This window comes from Ornithorhynchus anatinus, chromosome 7, assembly GCF_004115215.2.
Source record: "Ornithorhynchus anatinus isolate Pmale09 chromosome 7, mOrnAna1.pri.v4, whole genome shotgun sequence".
Lineage (NCBI taxonomy): Eukaryota > Metazoa > Chordata > Mammalia > Monotremata > Ornithorhynchidae > Ornithorhynchus > Ornithorhynchus anatinus.
Window position 1 is genome coordinate 25,504,575 of NC_041734.1, and position 15,801 is coordinate 25,520,375.

General features: G+C 47.1%; 1 protein-coding gene and 1 non-coding gene across 2 annotated transcripts in view; both read left to right on the forward strand.

Annotated features, from left to right (window-relative positions):
- MAP2 (microtubule associated protein 2) overlaps positions 1-15,801 on the forward strand; it is a 328,607-nt gene that overhangs the window by 156,500 nt on the left and 156,306 nt on the right. The window lies entirely within an intron of this gene.
- On the forward strand, positions 5,337-5,474 carry LOC114813462. The gene has a single exon (XR_003761181.1). It is a non-coding gene; the product is annotated as a small nucleolar RNA SNORA7 (small nucleolar RNA).

The window sequence follows — 15,801 nt, forward strand, 5'->3', positions numbered from 1 at the left end:
ATTCAGCAACAGATAGAGACTATCCCTGACCAGTGACGGGCTCACAGTCTAAACGGTGGAGACAGACAGCAAAACAAAACAGAAAAAGACAAAAACAAGACAACATCAACAAGATAAATAGAATCAAGGAGATATGCATCTCATTAACAAAATAAATAGGGTAATAAATAATAAATACAAATGAAGACAGTTCTGAGAGGAGGGGAAGGGGGAAGAGCGGGGGGGGGGGAGGGGAGCAGGAAGGGAAGGCTCAGTTTGGGAAGGCCTCCTGGAGGAGGTGAGCTCTCAATAGGGCTTTGAAGAGGCGAAGAGAGTTAGTTTGGTGGATGTGAGGAGGGAGGGCATTTCAGGACAGTGGTAGGACATGGGCCAGGGGTCGACAGTGGGATAGACGCGAACGGGGACCCTGAGGAGGGGAGCGGCAGAGGAGTGTATGGGGTGGGCAGTAGAAAGAGAGAAGGGAGGTGAGGTAGGAGGGGGCAAGGTGATGGAGAGCGTTGAAGCCAAGAATGAGGAGTTTTTGTTTCATGTGAAGGTTGATAGGCAACCACTGGAGGTTTTTGAGGAGGGGAGTGACATGCCCAGAGCGTTTCTGTAAGAAGATAATCTGGGCAGCGGAATGAAGAATAGACTGGAGTGGGGAGAAACAGGAGGAAGGGAAATCCGAGAGGAGGCTGACACAATAATCCAGTCGGGATATTACGAGAGCTTGTACCAGCATGATAGCAATTTTGATGGAAAGGAAAGGGCGGATCTTAGCGATATTGTGAAGGTGAGACCGGCAGGTGTTGGTGATGGATTGGATGTGTGGGGTGAATGAGAGAACTGAGTCAAGGACAACACCAAGGTTGCGGGCCTGTGAGACGGGAAGGATGGTCGTGCCATCCACAGTGACAGGGAAGTCAAGGAGAGGACAGGGTTTGGGAGGGAAGATAAAGAGCTCAGTTCTCCCAGTTCTCTCATTTCTCTCTGCTGCAAGGTCTATTCCCCATTGCTGCACAGATCATTTCCTTGAAGTGTCACTCAGCACACACCTCTCCATGCTTCGTAACCCCCTCCTGGCGTCCCCCATCCCTCCTCACTAAGCAACAACTTGAACAACATTAGGTTTGCAGGCTCTCCATCTACTCACCCCATCTTATGTATCCACTCTCTCCACCCAGTCAGTCAGCCAATTTATTTATTGAGCGCTTACTATGTACAATGTACTGTACTGAGCTCATAGAAGAGTACAGTACAACAGAGTTGGTAGACATGTTTCTTGCCCTCAGTGGGCTTACGCTTTAGAGGTTAAAACCAGTTTACACACCCGCTTGCCATTTTCCAGATTCCTCCCTTCCTTCCAAGCCAACTTTCCACCCGAATCTCATTCTTGCCTCACCTGCCCAACTCTTCTTGCTGCACTGTTCCCCTGGTCTGGAATTCCCATTCTCAAATCTAACAGCCCACAGTTCTCCCCACATCAAAGTCCTCTTCAAACCTCACTACCGCCAACAACCCTTTCTTGTTTGGTTTCCTGCACTCCATGTTTACACAAATGAAATGTGTTACTCCAATGTTGTGCATTTTCTAAAAGCTTAACAGAGAGGATGCCCAATAAATCCAGTGATAAATCCAGTAATACATCCATGGTGCAATAAATGAGAAGCAGCATGGCCTAGTGGAAAGAGCATGGACCTCTAGACTGTAAGTCCGTTGTGGACCGGGATTCTCTCTCTTTATTGCTGTATTGTACTTTCCAAGCTCTTAATACAGAGCTCTGCATACAGTAAGTGCTCAATAAATACGATTGAATGAATGAATGAATGAATGAATGAATGAATGGACCTGGAATCTAATCCTGGCTCTACCACCTGTCTGCTACTTGACCTTGGGTAAGTCACTTAACTTTTCTACCTCAGTTCCCTCATCTGTAAAATGGGGAATAAGACTGTGAGTCCTATGTGAGACCAGGGCTGTGTCCAACCCGATTATCTTTTATCTACTTCCGCATTTAGTAAAGCGCCTGGCTTTAGAAATAACATAAAAAACTCTATCACTGCTGCAGTCTAAATGAGGGAGAGCAGGTACATAGAACAAATGAATATCATGCAGACCCAAATTTAAGTGAATCAATAAAACTAACATGTGTGAAGTCATAATAGATTACAGTGGGGGTTTTATTGAAAACTTAGGGGTATTGTAAATGACTGCATTAAGGGGTGCTTTGCTTTACTTGCTTATTTGTGATAAATTAGGTTGCAGATATTGCCCCTTCAAAGCCTTATTGAAAGTACATCTCCAAGAGGCCTTCCCTAACTAAGTCCTCCTTTCCTCTTCTCCCACTTCTGTCTGGGTTGACCTGATTACTCCCTTTATTCATTCCCCCTCCCAGCTCCACAGAACTTATGCATATTTGTAATTTATTTATTTATATTAATGTCTAGCACTCCCTCTAAACTGTAAGCTCACTGTGGGCGGGGCATGTGACTGTTTATTGTTATTCTATACTCTCCCAAGTGCTTAGTAAAGTGCTTTGCACACAGTAAGTGCTCAAAAATTATGATCGAACAAATGAAGGAATGAATCTGTTACAGAACTCTGGAAAAATAGTAATATAATTATTAGAGAGATAATAATAAGATGATGATAATAATAATTGTGGTCATTGTTAAGCACTGTACTAAGATAATCAAGTCCCACAAGGGGCTGACAGTCTAGTTAGGAAGGAAAAGAGGTATTGTTTCCCCCTATTGTAGATGAGGGATTGTTAATATCTGATCTCCTTCCCCCTCAGACTGGGACCTCCATGGGGACAGGGACTGTATCAGACGTGATTGCATTTCTATGCCTTCACTTAGCACAGTGCTTGGCACATAGTGAGCACTTAACAGATGTCACTCTTATTATCTCCACCATCCTCAAAGTCTACAAATACTTATTAAGTGCACAGTGCTCTACGGGGTATTCTGCTGATTATTTTATGGGGCAGCTGGCTTCACCTCGAACTGAAGGTGAAAAAGTTAAGAAAGTGGATTCATTCAATAGTATTTATTGAGCGCTTACTATGTGCAGAGCACTCTACTAAGCACTTGGAATGAACAAGTTGGCAACAGATAGAGACAGTCCCTGCCGTTTGACGGGCTTACGGTCTAATCGGGGGAGATGGACAGACAAGAACAATGGCAATAAATAGAGTCAAGGGGAAGAACATCTCGTAAAAACAATGGCAACTAAATAGAATCAAGGCGATGTACATTTCATTAACAAAATAAATAGGGTAATGAAAATATATACAGTTGAGCAGACGAGTACAGTGCTGAGAGGATGGGAAGGGAGAGGGGTAGGAGCAGAGGGAAATTGGGGGAAAAGAGGGTTAAGCTGCAGAGAGGTGAAGGGGGGGTGGTAGAGGGAGTAGAGGGAGAAGAGGAGCTCAGTCTGGGAAGGCCTCTTGGAGGAGGTGAGTTTTAAGTAGGGTTTTGAAGAGGGGAAGAGAATCAGTTTGGAGGAGGTGAGGAGGGAGGGCGTTCCAGGACCGCGGGAGGACGTGGCCCAGGGGTCGACGGCGGGATAGGCGAGACCGAGGGACAGTGAGGAGGTGGGCGGCAGAGGAGCGGAGCGTGCGGGGTGGGCAGTAGAAAGAGAGAAGGGAGGAGAGGTAGGAAGGGGCAAGGTGATGTAGAGCCTTGAAACCTAGAGTGAGGAGGATGAGAAGGATAGTTGGAGAAAACACACTTCCCTTTCCAGTGCAATATGGGATCCTGAACCTCAAGTCTGAATATCTTTCTAGCTGGGCTGAAGGGGGCAGTTATATCATGCCATTTTCTTGGAGGGAAATAAGGGGTAAAAGTGGCTGCCCGTGTGGTTTAGAGAAACTTGCCTCTTCTGTCTGTCCCTGTAGTCGTGTAAAGGTATGGGGGTTGGGGATTTGAAAAACTCATTTTATAGAGAAGCAGCATGGCCTAGTGGATAGAGCATGGACCTGGGAGTCAAAAGGACCTAGGTTCTAATTCCTGCTCCTCCACTTATCTGCTGTATGACCTTGGGCAAGTCACTTGGCTTCTCTGTGCCTCAGTTCCCTCATCTGTACAGTGGAGACTTTGAGCCCTTTGTGGGACAGAGATGGTGTCCTACTGTGCCTACCCCTGTCCTTAGTACTGTGCCTGACATTTAGTAATCACTTAACAAATAGCAAAAAAAAATGAGATCCAGCTGTGAGAGGGGATTACGAGGGGATATGAGGTGGCTTCAGGGGCCACGGTTATGATGATGGGGTGTGTGGGGGCTAGGCCAAGGGGCCCTGGGAAGGGGGTGGTGAGGGAAGCCTCAACAGCAGAGCCAAGGCTTGGATGCAAGTTCAAGTGGAGGGGTGGTGTCCGAAGAGCTTCCTCCAATTAGTTAGGCCTGTGGAAACCTGCTTTCTTCAAAGGGAGTTTCCACACTTTCTGTCATCACTTTCCCCAAGCGCCTTTCCAAAAGGCTATGCAAGCTCCTCCCTGTCTGTGGGGACCAGCTCGAGGCAGAGATCCCTACTGGGAGACTCTCTTGTTCTTGGGCTCCTCAAAAATGGTGCCCCCCTCTTCTTCCCTCTATACTTTCTCCACTCCCACTCCTCAGCCCTAATTTCAGTGTAGGACCTGCAAATTAACCAATTAATCAATCAGTAATGACACTGATTTAGAGCATGGGCATGGAAGTCAGAGGACTTTGGTTCTACTTCCAGCTCTACCACTTGCCTGCTGTGTGACCTAGGGTAATTCATTGAATTTCTCTGAGCCCCAGTTTTCTCATCTGTAAAATGGGGATTGTGAGTCCCACAAGGGATGGAGACCATGTCCGACCTGATTATCTTGTATGTACCTGGCTCATAGTATGTGCTTAACAAATACCACAATTATCATTATTGTTTTTGCCTACTGTGTGCCCAGTGGTGTACTTGGGAGAGATAGCAGAAGTGATCCTGCCCTCAAGGAGCTTACTAGCTGATGAGACAGACGCTAACTTTCATTCACTCATTCATTCATTCTCCCCTGATTAGACTGTAAGCCCGTCAAAGGGCAGGGACTGTCTCTATCTGTTTCCGATTTGTACATTCCGAGCGCTTAGTACAGTGCTCTGCACATAGTAAACGCTCAATAAATACTACTATTGAATTCACTCATTCAATCGTATTTATTGAGTGCTTACTATGTGCAAAGCATACGGCACTCTCCAGCTGAAGGCTTCCCTCTTAGGATTCCCTCCCGCCCCCCTCTCTCCCCACATCAGGCTGTGTGGTCTAGGTTCTGCAGGTTTCTGAATGACGTGTCTTTGCCTGAGGAAGAAAAGGGTTAATATTGAGATGGTACTGATGGAGACCCCTCTCAGGGTCGCATCTGGAGAGTTTCCAGTACTCTAACAGTCTCGACTATGGGAGGAAGAGTCAAGCAGAGGCCTATCCATTCCATTCCTAACTTGGGAAGTGGTTAGTGGGCGGAAGGCAATCTGCTACAAACCCACCTGTGCTGGGCAGCAGCAACATGGGAGAGAGTCGAGGGCGGAGACTGTAGTTTACTGCGTGGAAGAAGGCAATGGTAAACCATTTCCAAATTTTGACCAAGTATACTCTGTAGATGCACCACTAGAACGATTGCAGATTGAGGTGAGACATTCTAGGAGAGACACGTTCACGGCATCCCTATGGGTCGGAGTTGACTTGATGGCATAAGCAAGACAAGACTGATGGAGATAGTCCCCTTTCCTAGGGGCCCCGCTCCCCAAGGTAAGGGTAGGATTGTGTGAAGAGAATGAAGGATCCTGGAGATAATTCTAAAAGAGACTTGCCAGCACCATTGGGAAGTTGTCAATGTACCTGTTGGGATGGGTGTGGAACAGACCACCTGGGAGCTGACCTGTGCCCTCTCCAGAGCCACCAGACATGCGCAGTGGCAAAGACGCCATTTTGACCTACACAGAGAAACCCACTGGAATGGTCTCAGCATGTGTATGTAACATACAAACTCATTCTCCACCTGCTCAGGGGTTGGCATGGGCAGAGAATCGATCGGCCAATCATTGGTATTTTTTGAGCACTTACTGTGTGGGAGGAACTATACTCAGTGCCTGGGAAGGACAATAAAACACAGACACCATCCCTGCCCATAAGGAGCTTACAACTCTACCAATGGGGAAGACAGATATTAAAATAAATTATAGGCCAAGGAAGCAATAAGTATAAGGACATGTGCATAAGTACTGTGGGAGTGGATGTGAGGGGAGTATCTAAGAGTTTAAGGGCAAGACATGGGAGAGGCAGTAAGGATGGAAAATAGAATGCCCAACATCACTCCTCCCTCTGGATGGCACTCATGTAAACATCACGTGGGGGATAAAATGTGAGCCTGAGTGCAGGACAGATGGTTCTGTCTCTGGAATCTGTGTCCCAGGGACCGGGCAGTGGGGACCTGGATCTCTCCATCTTTGGGTCTTTCAGCAGAGAGGAGCTCCCTGCCCGAGGGGAAGGGTTTCCAGGGTTCCCAGGCAAGAAACTCACTTCTATTCACAGAACGTATCTCCTGCTGTTGGATAACTTAGAGCTGCTCCAGGCCAGGACACAAACACCACCAGTGCTGCCTATGGATGGGGAGGAAGCTTAGAGGTCATGTGGGGTCCTAGATATGGGTCTCTATGATGCATAAGGTCCGTGACAGGATCTCTTCCCTCCAGGTCAATAGAGGGGCATCCAATCTTCTCAAGTGTTGACCATGGCTGGCCTACTTTGGATGGACCCTCATAACAGAACTCCTAATCTTCCTACCCAATCCCTGTCCTTCCCCTGTCCTTCCCATCACTTTGGACAACACCACTATCTTCCCTGTTTCACAAGCCACTATTTTCAACTCATCTCTCTCATTCAACCAACATATTCAACCTATCACCAAATCCTGTCAGTTCTACCTTCATAAATCACTAAATCTTTCCTTTCCTCTCCAAATGGCTACTAGGCTGATCCATGCGCTTATCATATCTCATCTCAACTACTTCATCAGCCTCCTAGGCTGACCTTCCTGCATTCCTGCCTTGTCCTAAACTCCCCACTCTAATTCATTCTTCACCTGCTGCCTGGTCATTTTTCTAAAAACAGTTTAGTTCACAATCTCCCCACTCCTCAGGAGCCTCCAGTGGTTGCCCATCTACCTCATCACCTCTTTACCCATGGTTTTAAGGTACTTAATCAGCTCTCCCCCTCCTACCTTACCTTGCTGATGTCCTCCTACAACCAGCATATTCACTTCACTCCTTCAACACCATTCATTCATTCAATTGTATTTATTGAGGGCTTACTGTGTGCAGAACACTGTGCTGAGCACTTGGGAGACTATAATACAACAATAAACAGTGACATTCCCTCCCCACATTGAGTTTACAGTCTAGAGTGAGGGACACAGACATCAATACAAATAAATAAAATTACAGATAGGTACATAAGTCCTGTGGGACTGGGAGGTAGGAAGAGCAAAGGGAATAAGTCAGGGTGACAAAGAAGGGAATGGGAGAAGCTTAGTTTGGAAGGCCTCGTGGAGGAGATGTGCCTTCAATAAGGCTTTGAAGGAAGGGAGAGTAATTGTCTGCCGGATGTGAGGAGAGAGGACGTTCCAGCCAGAGGCAGGACGTAGACTAGGGATTGGTGGCGAGACAAGTGAGATCGAGGCACAGTGAGAAGGTTAGCACTAGAGGAGCAAAGAGTGCAGGCTGGGTGGTAGAAGGAGAGAAGCGAGGTGAGGTAGAAGGGGGCAAGGTGATGGACTGCTTTAAAGCCAATGGTGAGAAATTTTTGTTTAATATGTAAGTGGATGGTCAACCACTGGGGTTTTTTGAGGAACGGGATGACATGTCCTGAAAGTTTATGTAGAAGAATGTTCCAGGCAGCAGAGTGAAGTATGGACTGATCTGGGGAGAGACAGAGGCTGTGAGGTCAGCAGTAATGATGATGAGGCTGATGCTGTAATCCAGGCAGGATAGGATGAGTGATTGTATTAGCGTGGTAGAAGTTTGGAGAGGAAAGGGTGGATTTTAGCGATGTTGTGAAGGTGGGACTGACAGGATTTAGTGATGGATTGAATATGTGTGATGAATGAGAGAAAAGAGTCAAGGTTAACACCAAGGTTATGGGCTTGTGAGATAGGAAATATGGTGGTGACATTTACAGTGATGGAAAAGTCAGGTGGAGGACAAGGTTTGGGTGGGAAAATAAGGAGCTCTGTTTCAGACATGTTAAGTGTGAAGTGATGGAAGGATATCCAAGCAGAGATGTCTTGAAGGCAGGAGGAGATGCAAAACTGGATAGAGGGAGAGAGTCTCCCTGTATCCCAGTCTCGTCTGTCTCACTACCAACCCCTTGTCCATATGACCCCACTGGCCTGGAACTCTCTCCCTCTCCATATACAACAAACCACTACTCTTCCCACCTTCAAAACTTAATAAGTTAACATTTCCTCCAAGAGGTCGTTCTCAACTAAGTCCTATCTCCCCTTCTCCCTCTCCCTTCTGTGTTGCCTTTTCCCTTGGATTTATACCCTTTAAGCACTTGATAGTCACCCCATCCTCAGCCCCATTAATTTATTGTCATGTCTGTCCACCCCATGGTAGACATAAGGATAAGTTCCTTATGGACGTGGAATACGTCTACCAACTCTGTTGTAATGTATTCTTCCAAATGCTTAGTGTGGTGCTCTGCATACAGTAAGTGCTCAATGAATACCACTGATTGTCTGATTGACCCAGCTCCACCCATGACACTGATGGGCAACTTCTCAGAGTCCCTGGTGGTGAGCCAGCACTGCCAAGGCAGAGAAAGAGAAGAACCTGCCCATGGCCCATGCCCCATTCCAGGGTGGCAGAGGGAAATGAGTCATTCTGGACAGTAGGATGAGGGACTGACTCCTACCCCAGTCTCCTTCTCTGCTGGTGTTTGGATTCTCACTCTTCTAGAGGAGGATTTGATTCAATCAGTAGGTCAGTCGGTCAATCAATCAACCATATTTTTGAGTGTTTAATGTGTGCAGAGGACTGTGCTAAGCGCTATAACAGACACATGCTCTGCTCACAACTATCTTACAGTCTAGAGGGGAAGACAAACATTAATATACATAAATAAGTTATGGATATGTGCATAAGTACTGTGGGTCTGGGGCTGGGGGAGATGACTAAAAGTAGCAAGTCAGTGCGACATGGAAAGGGAATGGAAGAAAAGGAAAAGAGGGCTTAGTCAGGGAAGGACTCTTGGAGGAGATGTGCCTTCAATAAGGCTTTGAAGTGGGGGAGCATGATTGTCTGTCAGATATGAAGAGGGAGGGCGCTCCAGGCGAGGGGCAGGATGTAAGCGAGAGGACGGCAGCAAGATAGACGAAATTGAGATACAGTGAGAAAGTTGATATTAAAGGAGCTAAGTGTGTGGGCTGGGTTACTGTAGGAGAGTAGTGAGGTGAGGTGAGGGGGGCAAGGTGATTGAGTGCTTTAAAGCCAATGGTAAGGAATTTCCATTTAATGTGGAGGCGGATGGACAACCATTGGAGGTTCTTGAGGAGTGGAGAACATGGACTGAACGGTTTTGTAGAAAATTGATCTGGGCAGCAGAGTGAAGTATGGACTGGAGAGGGGAGAAGCAGGAGGCTCAGAGGTCAACAAGGGGGCTGATACAGTAATCAGGGTGGGATAGGATAAATATTTGGATTAATGTGGTAGCAGTTGGTATGGAAAGGAAAGCACGGATTTTAGCGATGTTGTGGAGGTTGAACCTACAGGATTTAGTGATAGATTGACTATGTGGATGGAATGAGAGAGATGAGTCAAAGGATAATGCCAAGATTATGGGCTTGTGAGACAGGAAGGATAGTAGTGCTGTCTACAGTAATGGGAAAGTCAAGGAAAGTACAGGGTTTGGTTGGGAAGATAAGAAGTTCTGTTTTTGACATGTTAAATTTGAGGTGAGGGCAGGTCATCAAAATAGAGAGAGGTCTTGAAAATGGGAGGAAATGTGAGATTGCAGAGAGGGAGAGAGATCAGGGCTGGAGACTTATATTTGGGAATCTTCCACCTAGAGGTGATAGTCAAAGCCGTGTGAGTAAATGAGTTTTCCAAGGGACTGAGTGTAGATGGAGAATAGAAGGGGACCCAGAACTGAACCTTGAGGGATACCCACAGTTAGCGGGTGGGAGGCAGAGAAGAAGCCCACAAAAAAGGCTGTGAATGAGTGGCTAGAGAGATAAGAGAAGAACAGGAGACCAGTAGAGGACAGTATTAGTGAAGCTGAGGTTGGATAATGTTTCCAGGAGGGTGGTTGATAGTGTCAAAGGCAGTGGAGAGTTCTAGAAGAATTAGGACGGAGTAGAGGCCCTTGGATTTGGCAAGCAGGAGTTCTTTTGTGACCTTTGAGAGGGCAGTTTCTGTGGAGTGAAGGGGACAGAAGCCAGATTGGAGGGGTCCAGAAGAGAATTGGATTAGAGGAACATGAGACAGTGGGTGTAGACAATTTACGGGGTTTGGAGAGGAATGGTAGGAGAGAGATGGGGTGGTAACTGGAGAGAGCTGTGGGGTCAAAGGAGGCTTTTTTAGGATAGGGGAGATGTATTTGAAAGCATTGGGAAAGAAGCTATTGAAGAGCAAACAGTTGAAGATAGTGCTTAGGGAGGGAAACAGGGAGGGGCAAGTGTTTTGTTAAGGTGTGAAGGGTTGGAGTCAGATGTGCAGGTGGAGGAGGTGGATTTTGAGAGAAGGCAAGAGATCTCCTTGAGATACTGCTAGGAAAGAAGGGAGAGTTTAAGGGGGGCAGGAGGAAGAAGGGACCAGGGAGAGACAGGGGAGATTTTCTGGAGAGCACGTCTGATAGTTTGGATTTTTTTCAATAAAGTAGGTGGCCAGATCATTAAGGGCAAGAGATGGGAGTGCTGGGGGGACAGGGAGTTTGAGAAGGGAGTTATAGATCTGGAACAACTGGGGAGGGGAATGGGCATGGGTGTCAGTAAGGATGGAGAAATAATTTTGCCAGGCAGAGAAGAGAGAAGGGTTAAAGCATTCAGGGATAAACTTGAAATGGACGAAGACGGCCTGATTTCTAGATTTCCACCATCAATGCTCAGCAGCTCGTGCACAAAAGCAAGGGAAGCAGACTGTGGAAATGATTTGGGGCTATGTGTTAGAGGTATGAGATTGATAAAGGGATAGGGTAGTGAGCGAGTTGAGTTCAGAAGATAGGATGGTGTTGAGAGCGTCAATATGATCATCAAGGGAAGGTAGTTTGGGTATGGATGATAAATGGGGGCATGATGAGTTGATAAAATTAGGAGGGGTTAATGATAATGTTGGTATTTGTTAAGCACTTACTATGTGCAGAACACTGTTCTAAGCACTGGGGTAGATACAGGGTAATCAGGTTGTCCCACGTGGGGCTCACAGTTAATCCCCATTTTACAGATGAGGTAACTGAAGCACAGAGAAATTAAGTGACTTGCCCACAGTCACACAGCTGACAAGTGGCAGAACTGGGAGATCAGAGGTCTCTGTGAGGGAACAGCACAGATTTGTGGGGTAGAGGTGTGTGGGAGAGAAAGCAGGTGAGGAGGTTGTGGTCAGATAGAGGGATTTCTGAGTTGGTGAGGGTAGAGATTGTGCAGTGGCTAGAGATGATGAGATCTAGTGTGTGTCCAAGTTGGTGAGAAAGCGAGCTGGGGTGGAACAGGAAGTCAGTGGAGTTGAGTGATAGAAAGTGGACAGTGGAAAGTTCGTCATTAACATCTATATGAACATTAAAGTCCCCAGGGATGGAGAGAGAGAAGGAATGTGAAAAAGGGATCAAAATTGTTCAAAAAGTTGGAGGTGAGACCTGGGAGGGGAGGCGGTAGCACCTGGAGGGGATGGTAGAGGAGGATGATATGGGCTCCGAAGGAATGGAAAAAAAGTGAGGGGGGAGGTGGAATGGTGTGAAAGCGGCTGTGGGTTGTGAGAAGGAAGCCAACACCTCCTACTTTCCCAGTGAGTCATTCATTCATTCATTCAATTGTATTTCTTGAGCACTTACTGTATGCAGGGCGCTGTACTAAGAGATTGGGAGAGTACAGTACAACAATAAATAGACACGTTGCCTTCCCATAACGAGCGTACACTGTAGAGGGGGATGCGGGAAGGAAGCCAACACCTCCTCCTTTCCCAGTGAGTTTGGGGGAGTAGGTGAAGATGAGCCCCCCCCCCCCCAGAGAGCAGCAGGAGAGACTGTATCATCTGGGGAAGCCAGGTTTAGGTAATGGGGAGGAGCGGTGACTGGATCAGGAACAAGTCAAGGATGAAGGAAGCTTCCCCACGATGGAGCGGGGGTTCCACAGGCTGCACTTGGCTGAGACTGGTTGGGGTGGGCTGGTGGTGGGGGGCGGGAGGGGTCGGATGGAAGTGAGCTGAGTAGATGTTTCATTTCAATTGTCAGAAGACCAGGAGAGACTTCTGACTAATCCCGTTTTTTTGGCAACCCTTCCAGAAGGGCCTGCTAAAATAGGCAACAGCTATTGCAGCTGGAAACTTTCAATTCTGGGAAATGCCATAAGCTGCCTCAGAAGCCCATAAGTCAGGCGCAGGGCCATCGGTGGTTCTGCTCCAGTATCACCCAATCATTCCGTAGATCGATGACATTTACCGAGCACTTACTTTGTGCAGAACACTGTACGAAGAGAGTCCAATACAACAGAGTTGGTAGTCACGGTGTATCCACAGATGCCCATGTTCAGCCTTCCCTGAAGAAGTAGTAATGGTAGTAATAGTAATTTATAATAGTATAGTAATAGTATTTATTAATAGTAATAGTATTTTTTAAGTACTTACTCTGTGCAGAGCACTGTACTAAGCACTGGGAGATAATATATATGTGGGAATTAGATACCGTCCATGTACCCTGGAAGGCTCACAAACTAAAAATAAAAAGGGGGAGAAGGGAGGGACTGGCTCCAGACAAGGAGAGATGAAACAAAATGCTAAGACAAAATGAAGAGCAAATAAAACTTAGTAGGGCACGGGGGGAGGAGAAGCAGAATTTTAGGCTCCCTGTGGCTCAGAATCCACAGTGAGAATGGCAGCCACAGTGATCACCACTGTTATCAGCCACCACCGCAACCTGTCCGAGGCTTTGCGGAGGTGGGGCTAGGCTGTGGCTGCTTCTCTTTGTCCCACCGGGCTGCTGGGAATCAGGTAGAGATGGAGGCTCCTCTGTGACCTGATGGAGAGCTGGTCCATGGGCCTTGGAGACAATGTGGAAGTCTGGTCTGATAGAGGAGGAAACCAAGGACCCCTGCTGACGGGGTGGGAAGGCAGTAGCCACAATGGAGTCACTTGACCATCTGGCGGAAAGAGAGGACAGAAGTGCTCAGCAACTCCAGAGGCTACCCGTTTGTATTCTGCGCATTCAGTGCAAGTCCTGCTTCCAGTGAGAATTTAGAGTCAGGTCAAGCAGCACCTTCTGCATTCAGTTCTAGCCCAATATTATGATCACAGATGCTAAAATACAGATCATTTGAAAATCACCATAATCCCATTATGAATTAGGAGTGATGGTGATGTGTTGAATGAGACAAAGACTTTCCCACTTCCCTTCCACCCACTTAGTCTCTTGCAAAATCCCACAGCCAATGGAAGTGGAGAGATCACGGGCTTGGGAGACAAGCTTTGCCAATTGCTTACTGAGTGACCTTGGGCAAGTGACTTCTTTGTACCTCAGTTTCCTCAACTGTAAAATGGGGATGAAATACCTGTTCTCCCTCCAATTTAGACTGTGAACCCAATGTGGGACTGGGATTGGGTCTGTGTCTGACTTAATTAACTTGTACCTATACCCAGCACTTAGAACAATGTCTGACACATAGTAAGCCCTTAACAAATGCTATGAAAAGCCCTAAATCGCACCCACCTACCTCCATCTTCGGGCTCCTGGGGCCCTAGGGCTCCTGTGATAGTCAACCAATTGATCAATCGATCAAGGGCATTTATTGGGCACTTCCTGTTTGCAGAGCACTGTACTACATACTTGGGAGAGTACAGTCGTGTAAGTATGGCTTGAGAGAAGCGGCGTGGCTCAGGGGAAAGAGCACGGGCTTGGGAGTCAGAGGTCATGGGTTCTAATCCTGGCTCCGCCACTTGCCAGGTCTGAGACTTTAGTCAAATCACTTAACTTTTCTGGGCCTCAGTTACCTCATCTGTAAAATGGGGATTAAGACTGTGAACCCCACGTGGGACAACCTGATTACCTTGTCTCCTCCCCAGTGCTTAGAACAGTGCTTGGCACATAGTAAGCGCTATACAAATACCATCATCACCATCATCATTAAGTTGTTTTGGTCTCTGCCCTAAGAGATCTTACAGTCTAGTGGGGGAGTCTGGTCAGTCTAATCTGAGGAGGAATGTTACGTGACCTATCAGTACTGCCAATTTTCTAGGACTGGTCAAGGGAAAGTTGTTCGCACACCTGCCAATCAATAAGGAGAGTTGGCTCCCTGGAGTTGTATCTGAATCTTGGCCAATTCAAAGGGCAAAACTAGGTAAAACTAGGTAAAAAGGTGAAGTCTCAGAAGGGTAGAATAAAACCTCTCCCCCCAACCCAAGGCTCTCCATCACCTTGCCCCCTCCTACCTCTCCTCCCTTCTCTCTTTTTACTGCCCATCCTGCACGCTCCACTCCTCTGCCGCCCACCTCCTCACTGTCCCCCGTTCTCATCTATCCCGCCATCGATCCCTGGGCCATGTCCTCTCGCTGTCCTGGAATGCCCTCCCTCCTCACCTCCGCCAAACTAATTCTCTTCCCCTCTTCAAAGCCCTACTTAGAGCTCACCTCCTCCAAGAGGCCTTCCCAGACTGAGCTTCCCCTTTTCCCTCTGCTCCCTCTACTGTCCCTCTACCACCCCCTTCACCTCCCCTCAGCTAAGCCCCCCTTCCCCCCCTTCCCTCTGCTCCTTTCCCCTCCCCTCAGCACTGTGCTTATCCGCTCATTTGTATACATCTTTTATTACCCTATTTATTTTGTTAATGAGATGTACATCACCTTGATTCTATTAATTGCTATTGTTTTAATGAGATGTACATCCCCTTGATTCTATTTATTGCTATTGATTTTGTCTGTCTGTCTCCCCCGATTAGACTGTAAGCCTGTCATTGAGCAGGGACTGTCTCTATGTGTTGAAGATTTGTACATTCCAAGCACTTAGTACAGTGCTCTGCACATAATAAGCGCTCATTAAATACTATTGAATGAATGAATGAATAAGAAAGTTTTCCCACTGGCCTGCTGGTTCACAGAGGACCCAAGTGGACAGCCTGCCAAGGTGAGAAACAGCTAAAGAGATTTGAATGATAATTCTGGAGAACCCTGGCTAAATTAAGCCAGGTGCAGGCTAGGAACTAAAGTGTGTATTTCAGTCCACAATGTATTCCAGCCCCCTTGATATTTCTTTCATATGTAAGAGGGAACCTGTGGGTGGTGTATGCTGAGAACCCAAGATAACCCAGAGGAATTGCAGTGGCATGTGGGGAAGGGAGTTAGCCAGTAGGAACTCCCTCCCCAAACCAGTGCAGCTACTGATTGGGCTGGGTGCGGGACTGGTTAGTGGAACCCTGAAAGTTTGTCCTTCCTTTCCGGGGGGCCCTGAGAATACAGATATGACATTGTAGAAATGGTGGAGATGATTGACTGAACAATCTTGGGATGAGTGAGCAAGGCCCAAGCAAGGAAAGCTGGAAGTGGCATTGTGATTTCCCAGTGGTCCAAAACAGTTCTGGCCGGGGAAAGCGATGACTTCAGAGCGGGCTCAGTCTG